Source organism: Plectropomus leopardus, chromosome 14, assembly GCF_026936395.1.
Source record: "Plectropomus leopardus strain MGB_pleo_1.0 chromosome 14, ASM2693639v1, whole genome shotgun sequence".
NCBI classification, from domain to species: Eukaryota; Metazoa; Chordata; class Actinopteri; order Perciformes; family Serranidae; genus Plectropomus; species Plectropomus leopardus.
In genome coordinates, this window is record NC_142189.1 from 1,362,501 (window position 1) to 1,375,000 (window position 12,500).

Consider the following 12,500-nt stretch of genomic DNA (forward strand, 5'->3'; position numbering starts at 1 on the left):
CTCGATCCGGCTGATCCAATCAGAAGCGTCTGAGACAGGATGGAGACACGGGGTTTTCACAGAAAACACCTCGTAATGTGATGAGATCCAAACTGCAGCCTCACGAACGGCCACGCAGCCAAATCAGATCAATAAACAATAAATATCACGTTTACGACTTTAATGTCAAGTCATCATGAGCGCTGCAAACCGTCCTGACTCCCAAAAAAACACCAAAACTGACCTCCAGGCCACCACTGTTGAAAACCACCGAACTCTCGATTTCTACTCACTCTCGAATCAACAATCATTGTTTATGTATGTGTTTACTCATCTTTATGTCCAAACAGTACCACTGAAACATTTACAACCAATTAACAACGACTGCAAGAGAGATAATATACAATATTTTAAAGGCTATTTTTAGGTATGTCGGGGTACAGGTGGACAATGTTCACCAAAGTTACAAAAATGTCCTGTTTTATGGCGAGACATCAAAATGTTACATCACGCCGCCGGAAATCCGTAAAAGTTTTGCGTGGACCTGTGACAATTATTAATAATAATATAATAATAATAATATAAAAATATTAAATCATCAGCAAGAGGTTGAGATTGGAATCCTGTCGGACAAGTTTGCAAAACCATGAAGCCCGAAATCACCAAAAATCAGCACAAAATTCAAAATGGCCGACTTCCTGTCGGGTTTGGGGGGGTGGGTCCAAGAGGCTTTTTTGTGCGTCTGGGCATGATACATGAGTGTACTGATTTTCGTAAATATGTAGGCTAAACTGGGCATTGGGGTTAAACGTTAGGGGGCGCTGTGGAGCCACTTTGCCACGCCCATTTCCGATTTCGGGCATGTTTAGGCCTCCAAAAATGCGATTCATTTGGGGAGAAAAATAATAATTCCTTGCATTCCAAGAGGGTGCTCGCACCACTGGGTATAAAGTTAAAATAAAGTTAAATAAAGTGCCTTTATAATAATATATGCAGTTTTTATTAAGTAACAAGAAAGTAACCTTATAATGAAGTTAAATAAAGTACTGTTATTATAAAGTTAAATAAAGTACTGTTATTATAAAGTTAAATTAAGTATTGCTATATTAAAGCTAAATGAAGTACTGTTATAATCAAGCTGAATATATTACCACTATAATATAATAAGTAACATAGAGTATTGTTATAACACAGTTAAATAAAGTACTGTTATAATATCATAAATGTAAATGAATTACTATTTTAATGAAGTTAATTACAGTACTGTTATAATAACGTTAAATAGAGTACTGTTATAATGTTAAATGCTAAATAACATAAAGCACTATTATAATAAAGGTAAATAAAGTACTGTTATAATACAATAAAGGTAAATAAAGTATTGATATTGTATAACAAAGGTTAATAATGTCCTGTTATAATACAGTTCTGTTATATTCTAATAACAGTAAATAAAGTACTGTTATAATAAAGGCAAATTAAATTAATAATTAAATTAATTAAATTTAGTAATTCAATTAGTTATTGTTATATACAGTTGTAATAAAGTACCTGTATGAAAAAGTAATAAATAACAATTTTGTTTTTGCTTTCCAGTCCAGAAAAGCATCAAAAGTTCCTGCTGAGTTAAATATCGATATACAGCGATTATATTTTAAACTACTGTCAGCGCTGAAGCAGCGAGGCGTGAAAACATCGTGGCGCTCAGATCAAAGACTCTGAGAGACTCTTGAGTCTGTCAGCCACTCGACCCCCGACTCAAGTACTGATCAAGAGGGGTCACACACACACACACACACACACACACACACACACACAGCAGGGTCTAACCTCCGCCGCGGTCTTCTGTCTGCGGGGTCAACAGGAGGATTAACCCTCTGACGGCGTGGTGACGTCGTCACTTCCTGTCGGTCAGCTGACCTCACACTTCACATGAACAGAGGAGACAGGCGGTTTGGACCCTCTAAAGGACGCCACCGAGAACAACAAAAGGTTTGACCTCCGGACGACCCGAAGCGACTCGTCACAAATAAGACGTTTAACATCAAAGAAAAAAACACTCACAAAAACCGGAGCTCCTGAAGGCGTCATTCAGATGTTTTAAAAAAGTAATAAAATAAAACTACACTAAATAATTTTAAATAAAGCCAAACTTACATGAACTCATTCACAACTAAATATCCTCAAACTTCATTAATGTCGACAAATTTCTCAAAGATAAAACAAACTTGCCGACCCTCGCTGTCACTCAGTTTTCTCTGATTTATGCCAATTTTCACCTTGTTTTCTCTTCATTATCACAATCTGTTCCTGCGCGTATCAACCAAAAACGGCCCGACTAAAAACGGAAAAATCTTTCTTTGCATAAAAAGACTCTGCATTCGTGTGATAAGATTGTGAGAATGATCCTCGTGTACACGAATCTGCAAAACAACCGAAAAAGCCATGCACATGCGCGAAGTGCAGCCATGACGTCACCGTTTTCAAAAGATCACACTCTGGAACCGCGCGTCGAAAGTTTGCGTTTTCAGGCCCCCAAAATGCCGTTGTGGTGTGAATGAAAGGCCAAACTGAGGATGTATTCAGAAACCTGGATACAGCCATGGAGCCTGCTGATTGGTGCATGAAGCAAAAAAAGCTCTTTTCCAGGATTTAAATACCCAAATTTACGGGCCAAGGAGGCGAACGCACTACAGACTCACGGCGCCCGAGCGTGCCGGAGCACGTAACTTCCACCAGCGGAGCGACTGACGTCCGGTTTCGAGCTTCCTTAGCGTAAAATGGCGGACTAAAAGATTTAATTCTTAGCAATCCTATCTGATATTTCCGTCTCCCCTCCATCTCTCCTCTACATATTTCTCCTCCATCTTTCTCCCCCCTCTTCCTCCTCCTCTCCATCTCTCTGCCATAATTGTGTCAGTTTATTTTTCTCTCTAATATTTGATCTGTTTTTCCTCCATAAAGTGTCTCATTAAAATTAATCACAGGCTGCATTATATCGCTACCTGCGGTGAAAAGTGACAGATTTGCCGATTGCTGCCGTTCAGTGAAGGAGGCTGAGAGTGTGAGTGTGTGTGTGTGTGTGTGTGTGTGTGTGTGCGTGCGTGCGTGTGTGTGTGAGATCGAGGGAGGTGGGGGGAGAGGGGGAAGTCAAAATGGCGTCACTCTTGGTGACAGAATTATCGGGTTCATTTTCTTTTTTTTTAATTGTACACATCAGAAAATCACTATCATCACTTTCAGGTTCGGCTGAACTCACGTGAACCCAGCTGAGATTAAAAATAAAAAATAAATGTAAATGTATTAATTAAATTTTATTTCACTTTCCACTTTTAAATGACAAAAAAAAATTGATACTGTTGTAGATTTTAATATAATATGATATAATATAATATAACCTGAGACTGGTTATTGCTATTTGTGCGCTGTATTTTCTATCTCTGTGCGTGTGTGTGTGTGTGTGTGTGTGTGTGTCTGTGTGTTATGTACGAAATGGTTCACCTATGTATCGAAGATGTATAACCCAAGACTGGTTACCCATAGTAATGTGATTTATGTCTTTACTTTTTTTTTTTGTAATTTCATTTTATTATTTTATATATTTTTTTCTTTTCTTCTATTGTTTTTTGTCTCTTTTCTTCTTTCAGTTCATTGTGTAAACCTGGATGGGCGAGTGTTTTTGTAAATGGCAGCCAAGTACATACATGTATTTCCATTTAAATTCTTAAGTTTTAAAGATATAAATAAAGCTGTAAAAATAAATAAATGAATAAACTCTACAGTCTCAACTGTCACTCTGTTTAAGTTTGTAATCGACTCGTAAAACAATGCCAAACTATACCAACATGTTTCAAATTTAATTATTTTAAAGGTTTGCTTTCTTTATTAAGCAAAATTACAAAACTAAACTTTTTTTCCACCTGGATTACCACAAAATGCACAAATTATCGGACTGTCAGTCAAATTTTTCCTCCTACGTTTCATATTTTGGAGCTGAACCGTTTATGAGGAGCGATGTTGGGATAAATATAATATTGTTCGGTCATTGTTTGCACCACACTGTCGGAGCGCAGAGTGTACTCTGGATACAGACGGAGCAGGAGAACAGCAGTCGCAGCGAAAGTGAAACTTCACCGTTGATTGCGCTGGATCTAAAAGTTTGCAGCAGCTGCTCCGTTGAAACATCGATCTGATCAGCTCTGGCCGAGTGGACAGATCAATGATCCACAACGCGACTCAAAACTCCTCAAACTACTGTAAAAAACTGCATTCACCGATGATTTGATGTAAAAATGTTCTCAACATCGGACAAAACTCGGCCAAATGTGGCTGAAAAAACAATATTTCAGCGTGCAGCCGAACAGCAGAAATCCAGTGACTTAAAAACGCAGTTTGATCTAAAAATGCGTCGGTGTGTTCAGACTCACTCAGAGGTGAAATCTTTAACCCTCTGAAACCTGAAACACATCACTTTTCTTGTGCTGCTTTCAGATACCTTTAAAAAGTAGTTAAACATTTGAACCTCCAGCAGATTGGATTGATTTTTTTTTCTTTATCTAAAATATGGGAAAATGAAGCAAGCAACTTGGAAAATTTAGAAAATTATTCTCAAAAAGTTAAAAAAAAAAAAAAACTGGTGAAAAACTACTACTTATAATTGTCAATATTGTTTATTTAAAATTATGTTACAGAATTATTATAATGTTTAAGCGCTTTTTTTCAGCTCATTTACTTGTTTTTTTTTTATTATTTTTTTCTTTCTTTTTTAACTTATCTTCAGGTCATATTTTTGTACTTTTTACCAAATTCTTGCCCTTTTGTATTTCTTTTTTTATTTTTTGTCATTTCTTCTTTCTTTTCTAACTGCCTGACAGGAGTTGCTGAGGTTTTTAAAGGGTTAAAGTGACAGCAGAAAAAGAAGAAAGAAAGAAAGAAAAGAGGACGAAGCAGCTTAAAGTCTTTTAGGAACAAACTGTTTAACCTCCGCTGACCTGCTGACTCTGATTAAAGGAAGATTCCACCATTTTTCCTGTCGACCTGCTGTTTGCCCCGCCCGCCCCCTAACCCCCGATCATCACCCCCACACACACACACAAACAGGAAACACAGCCTAAAGACTCAGCAGGTACACGTGTGTGTGTTTGTTGTGTGTGTGTTTGTTGAGTCCTGCCGAGACACTGACCTGCTGATCGTCCGCTCCTCTAATTAGCAGCTTTGTCCCTCTCACCGCTGGCAGCCCGGCTCCGCCTCTGATTGGCTGCGAGGAGGAAGTAAACATATACACATACACACACACACACACACACACACACACACACACACACACACACACACAAAGTGAGAATAGCAGCTTTTGTTTTGGAGGAAATCAGTTTGTCTCTTTGTGTCCATTAAAGTAAAAGAGGAGGTTTGTGTGTTTGCAGGTGAGGAGCTGTTGTTTCTCCTCCTCCTCCTTTATTTTGCTCCTGATGGACCAAAAACGTCCATCTGTCTGTCACATCTGTCTGTTCACGAGTGAAACATCTCGATTAAATGGATAAAGTCCTTTTTATGAGGATGACTTAATTTCCCTATTAACCCTTTAAAATCAGAATAAATTGGTTTGATTTCTTGCAAAAATGTGGAGAGAAGGCAGCGGGCAGCTAAATAAGACATGGCCTAAAAATTAGAAAGAAATGAAAAACAAAAACCTCTTTTACAGTAACATCCTTTAAAATACGTAATAACAATTATGAATATAGTTTTCTGGATATTTTTTCTATCTTGTTTTTAGATTACCTCCTTAATTTTTTAATACTGAAAATAATTAATATTTGTGGGTTGTTGCTTTTTTTCATCTAAAAAAACGAGCATTATGAAAAAAAACTGGCATTTAAAGGGTTAAAATTCAGAAAAATAATAATTATTTGATATTTATGATTAGGACTGATGTCAGTTAACTTCATAGAAGTAAAAAAAATTTGATGCATAATATTTTTTGTACCTGATTTTTTTTGTTTTGAAGTGTTTCCACTGAAGTGCAGAATACGGTTTATTTGAATACCAGCACATGAGCGTAAAAACTTTTTTGAGATAACTGTGAGATTTTTTGAAATTGCCATGTTTCCATTGGGCGTATTTTATGTTTACAATTTCAATTTATGAAATCTGAGGGTTAATAGGAACCCGCCGAGTGTTAGTCAGCTGGCTAATTTTTAACTGTAGTTTTCTATAAAACAATAAAATTCATGTAATAACAGCAGCACGACGCCATAAAGACCGACCGTCTGCTCTCTGCCACGGCTGCTGACACAGAACTCTGTTTGCAAGTTTATTAAAATAAAATCTCGTGTTTCCAAATTGCACCAAACTCGACAACGCACATCTTTGAGCCGCCAGCAAACACCTGCTAAATGTCAAGTAAGACGATTGCGAAGGACACAGAAAAACTTTTGCTTTATAATTCAACTTGGATGCTCATACTTTTATATTTCAGCAGGATTTTGAGTCCAGGGGCCTCATGTACAAAGGGTGCGTACGCACAAAAACGTGGCGTACGCTCTTTCTCATGGCAAAGTTCAGATGTATCAAGAGTGAAATGACTGTGGAAATGTGCGGTGCCTCACGCCAACTTCATAGCTGGCGTACGCACGTTTCTACAGCCGTTGATACTTTGGCGACACTCAGAGGTGATCCTGGGAAACATGAGTGGATATAAAAGCGTGCGCAAAGTGGTGCAAAAAGTACCGCTGAAAACAATGGCAGCTTTAGCAGCATTAGAGGACATTGCAAATGGTGCAATTAGAAGAGAGCTTGTGTTTCGAGACAGAGACGATGTACTGGCACACGATGACGACTGGCTCATCAGCCGCTTTAGGTTCCCGAGGGCAATCCTCGTGGAACTGTGCGCAGAGCTGCGGCCGGCCTTGGAGCGCAACACAGCCAGGAGCCATGCGCTGCCTGTGCCCATACAGGTGCTGACCACACTGGGGTTCCTGGCAACCGGGGCATTTCAGAGGGAGCTGGCCGACCGATCGGGACCGTGCCGGTCGACCCTCAGCCGAGCCATGCCAGCCGTGTGGGACGGAATTATCCGCATGTCAGCCAGATATATCAAATTCCCATACCATGCAGCTGAACAGGTCAACATTAAAGCGCAATTTGCAGCGAGAGCCGGTTTTCCTAATGTAATCGGAGCTATCGACTGCACACACATTGCTATAAAAGCGCCGTCACATGATGAATTTGTATACGTGAACAGGAAACACTTTCATTCCATCAATGTACAGATCATATGTGATGTGCAAATGCAGTTAACCAACATTGTGGCGAGGTGGCCTGGTTCAACGCACGATTCACGCATTCTGAGTAACAGCATGGTTGGGAACAGACTACAAGCTGGCACTGTGCGCGATGGGTGGCTTCTTGGTAAGTAAATTTGTCGTGTAATTGTCCTAGTATTAGTCCCTGTGATGCGCATTGAGCATGTGCGCCCCCAAATCATATCCCGTCTTCACCGCATCATTACTAGTCAGCGGTTAGAGTTAGTGACTTGCTGTGTTTTGCTGGTTAAACTACAGTTTCAGATCTTTCTAACAAGCCCCTGTTTGTCACTGTGCGCAACGTACTCATGTTAATAACCCCGTGCGTAAAGACTTATCAGCCTCACTTTCTCCCCGGCGCACTTCTGCACTAATTTGCAACAATAGTGTGTGATCCGTGTAAGTGTATAAACTTAATGAATGGAAGCTTAAAATCCCGTCTTACTCATCTTTTGTTTCTTATTTTCTGATCGTGCAGAGAGGGGAATCTCAGGTGCAGGGCTTATTTAAATATGATTTGCGTATTTAAATGGGGGCGTGGACAGGGAGTGGTCGGGTACTCCAACATGTGCGCTCAATTCCACGCTGATTGGGATGTACAAAGGGAATGTGCTTGGATTCATGCGTGCGCACAGATTCATGCATCAGGATTTTTTTGTGCGTACGACGTTTTCTGGATTTGAGCGTACGCCATGTTTCAGTAGGAAATCCATGCAAGTCTTTGTACATGAGGCCCCAGGTCTTTTACTTGTTCCACAGTTTCTCAACACTGAAGTATTACTACTTTTACTGAAGTAAAATTTGTTCCACCACTGGCTGGGAGAAATGTTTTCGCATGACATCATAGCAAAATATTGACTGAATATCATCAGATATTTCAATTTTCTCAAAGTGTGACAGATGATTGAGTTAAAAGCTTTTTTAGATAATTTAAGAAATTATAAACTGTATGTATATATCTATATATCTATATATCTATATATCTATATATATATATATATATATATATATAATTTTTTTTTTCTTTTCCCAGTCCAACACTTTGTGTGGACACTTTGCTCCTCAGCGTCCTCCCTGAGGCCGCCTCAGAGGAAGAGGAGGATGATGATGGTCCTGGTATTTGGACTCATGTCAGACGAGTGTTTTTCTCTGCGTCTGAAAGGCGAGCTCGTCAAACGCTGACAGCTCGCCGCCTCGCTCCGCTGTCCCTCTGAAGGGCCAGGGAGGGACGGCAGGACGCAGCTTTTGTCCTCCGCCACAAAGGACGACAAGACACCCAGCGGGCTGTGGATTTAACCCCGTGAACACCCGCTCTGTGAGGGGCTACAGGTGGAGCTGCTCTGCTCACAGAGACACAAAGAGACAGCAGGAGGGTTCAGAGCCCAGAGCAGGACTCTCAGCTGATCACTCAGCTGTGGGACACCAGGGACAGAGGGACAGAGGGAGGGACACAGGGACGCAGTGGGAACATATTTTCAGCAGGGAGTCAACTGACCGATGATTTTTAATAGTCAACCTTGAGGGCCCGCTCGTATTGCTCTTTGCACAAAATAGGCTTTTTTAAAATTTAAGCTTTAAAAAATAGTATTTAAAATTAAATTTAAAGATTTAAAATGTATATAAAAATTAATATAATTTTCTACTTTCATTGAGTTCATTTTTAAACCAACATCTGTCCTAATCATAAATATCAAATAAAAATTATTTTTCAGAATTTAAACCCTTTTAAATGCCAGGTTTTTGTCATGATTCCACTATGTTTTTACATGGGAAAAAATTGTAAGAAATATTTTCCATATACTACATACTAAGTAGATTTTTTTTTGTTTGTTTTTGGATAATCACAACCTATGTCAGTGGGATATGTCGGTGATACATTATTATATTTTTGTGCAGCGTCAAATACTCTCACTCACACCACTCAATACAAATATTATACATTCATATGATTTTCTACTTTCATTAAGTCCTAATCATAAATGTTCAATAATTTTCATAATTTTTTTTCTGCTGACAGTCTAGGATATGTCAGTGATGGGCAGCTACATTGATTGTGACAGGTCACTCGTGGAGATAGCATGTGTTTTATTTATATAATACTACTAATACTACTTCTACTACTAATTATAATAATTTACTTAATTTATATGCAGTTTTTCCCCCAGGGCATTTTCCTGTTTGTTTTTTTCTTTTGTTGTTGCTTTTTGTTTTTATTTATTTATTTCTTGTAGTTTTGGGTTGTTTTTTTGTTTGGTTGGTTGGTAGATTGGGTTTTTTGGGGTTTTTTTTGCTAATTTTAGGTAACTTTCTTGTACCTTTTACTAATTTCTTGCTAATTTCTGGGTCATTTCATCTTAAATTGCTCTTCTTCCTCCTTCTTCCTCCCAAAGAAATCATGCCAGTTTGCTCATTTTTCAAAGGGTTAATAACTTTCCACCACAGCTTGACAACCTTTTCTCCACCGTCTCCTTCCATATAAAGTGGATATGTTTAATATTTATTTTCCTGTGTTTATTTCCAGATTTCGGGGGTGTTGGACTGAAGTTGAACTTGTCACTCCGTCTGAACTCGAGCTGTTTGGTGAAAGTGAGAAAAGAAAAGAGAGAGCAGATCTGAGGAATGTCCCACAGAGAGGAGAGAGTTAATCCTCTTACTGTCTGTTTTCACCTCCGACATGTTAACCACAGAAACACTAATCCTCCACACACCACAGAAGAAGAAGAGAAGACGATACCAGCACCGCTGAGGGAGGAGGAGAAAAGGAGAGACATAGGAAAGGAGGGAAGGAAAATCAGGAGAGAAGGAGAGAAAGAAAGGATGCACAAAGGAAGGAATGAAGTTAGGAAGGAAGGAGGAGAGAAGGACAGAAAAAAAGAGATAAATAAGGAGAAGAAGTGAAAGAAAAAGGACGAAGGAGAAAAGAAAAGAAGACACAAGAAAGGAGAACAAGGGAGGATTAAGGAGGTGAGGAAGAGAAAAGAGGAAAATGGACAGAAAAAGGGAAAAAAGGAGTTAGGATGAAGGACTGAAGTGAAGGAAGCAAGAAAGGAAATAAAATCTGACGGGAAAAGGAAGTAGGAGGGAAGGATGGGACATGAAGATTAATAAATAAATAAATAAATAAGTATATAAACCTTAAAAGACACAGCGAGAGAATAACAGGAAATTCAATAAAAAATGAGGGAAAAAGAAAAGAACTCTACGAAAGTATATTATAAAATAAGTGACCAAAATTAATCTAATTATTATTATCATAATTTTTATTATTAGATATTTTTTTAAATATTAGAACTTTTGTTCAGGTCATTTGATTTTGTTTTTTTACTTTTCCTTTTTTTGTTGTTGTTGTTGCTTATTTCAGGTAATTCCTTATGTTGCTTGTTGCTTTTTTATGTTTATGGAATAAATCAAGCTATTTTACTCAGGTTTCAAAGGGTTAATAAAACTTGTGCCTTAAAAAATAAACGGTGGGCGTTTATTTAATTTACCTCCTCCACTCTGAACCAAATCTACTGTACCACAGAAGAAGAAAACTCGGCTGCGGTTGCTAAAGATACCTCGCAGCGAGAGCGAGAGGAGGTGAAGAAGACGAAGATTTGGCCGACAGCTTTAGTAAAAAAAAAAAAAAACTTTGATTTTCCAGCCTGATGGGATCAGTTTGACGTGTGACACATTCAGAGGAAGTTAAATTTACTCGGAGCGGCGAAGGTGTGAATAGAGAAGACGTCTGGCTCTGACTCAGCGTGCTGCGTTCACGGACCCTCACAGATGATATTTAACTGCAGAGAAACTAAACATTGAATTGACATTTTCTGACTTTCTTTTGGGTAAACAGAGTTTGTTTTATTTCCAAAGTACTGCACTTAAGTACAAATTGCTAAATTAAATATATTTCCATTTATTGCTACTTAATAGTCCTTCTGCACTACTTCTCAGAGGTAAATATTGTACGTTTTACTGCAGTACTTTTATCTGACAGCTCCAGTTAAAGTCTATTCATGCTTTCCATGTCCGCAGATACTACGACGACATATAAGGTGAATGCAAAGCAACTGTGCTCGCTGCATATACCCATCTCATGCACCAACAGGCTTTATTTTCATCCCTGGTTTTACTCATTAACCCTTTGAAACTGGAGTAAAATCCACTTGATTTTATTTTAAAACATGGGAAGAAGGCAATGAACAATTTAACACACAAATAACACAAAACTTGGCAAGAAATGAGTAAAAAGTAACAAGAAAATTGCCTTGAAATGATCCTGAAACAAAAGAAAAGTTGGCACATTTTTCTGGTGCAGAAAAAAACAACTTCGAACTCTTGCACGAAAGACTGCGTTTCCAAGCGCACCGCCCATATGTGTCAAACGTTGACGTGGCGAGGATACCTAACACGTTATAAGTTGACGTGGACAGTCGCTGGCCGACCGTCACAATGTGAGACTGGGTTGGATTTCGATCAACATTCATTTGGGAAGCAAACGCCGGGCTCCCAGGTGAAAGTCTGGGGTTTGTTGGACCCCTCCTGCCTGCTCTATTGGGACTAGCCAACTCCTTACTGCATCGTTACCGGCAGCGTTAAAAAAGTGACAGCGGTATTTGAGGAGATGGGAGTGAAAACAGGCTGTCACCAGCCTGCAGTGGCCCACTATTAACATACACATATGACTGTTATCAGCACATACATACACTACAATATCTGCATGTACTAGTACATGCTATTACACGCAGTCTTAAATTATTCAGTGTTACCATCACTGCTGCTGTGCATCTCTGAAGCAAACTGTAATTTGTGATAATGGGCTTTATAAATAAAACTGACATGACTCGTAAAGGTCTTAACCTCAGTGATAATGCAGTTTTTAGGTATTTCTTTGGAAGGATTTTAACTTTAGTTAAGTCTTGAACTAATACTTGTAACAGAGAAATTCTGCACTGTGGTTTTGCTATTTTTACCAAAGGAAAAGGTCTCATTACTTCTATCGCGCTGCAGATTTTAACTGACAGCTGATTATTATTCTTATCCGACGGTTTCGGAGCAGAAACACATCCTCAGTTTGGACGACTTTCGCTCATCTGTCTTTCCTTGTAAGAACATTTTGCCTCTTGAGTATAAAATATAAAAACTCTCTGAATCTAAATTCATCTCTGCAAACTCCAAACTGTTTGTTCTTTTCTTTTCAGTCCAAACACTCTCTGCTCTGAATTCAAATAATTATCT

General features: G+C 38.7%; 1 long non-coding RNA gene across 2 annotated transcripts in view; it reads right to left on the reverse strand.

The window, feature by feature from the left end:
* Nucleotides 1–12,500, reverse strand: part of LOC148187385 (uncharacterized) — a 140,495-nt gene that overhangs the window by 73,593 nt on the left and 54,402 nt on the right. For both annotated transcript variants that reach the window (XR_015778685.1, XR_015778686.1), the window contains exon 4: nt 5,162–5,236. This is a non-coding gene — a long non-coding RNA (uncharacterized LOC148187385). The remainder of the gene's footprint in view (nt 1–5,161; nt 5,237–12,500) is intronic.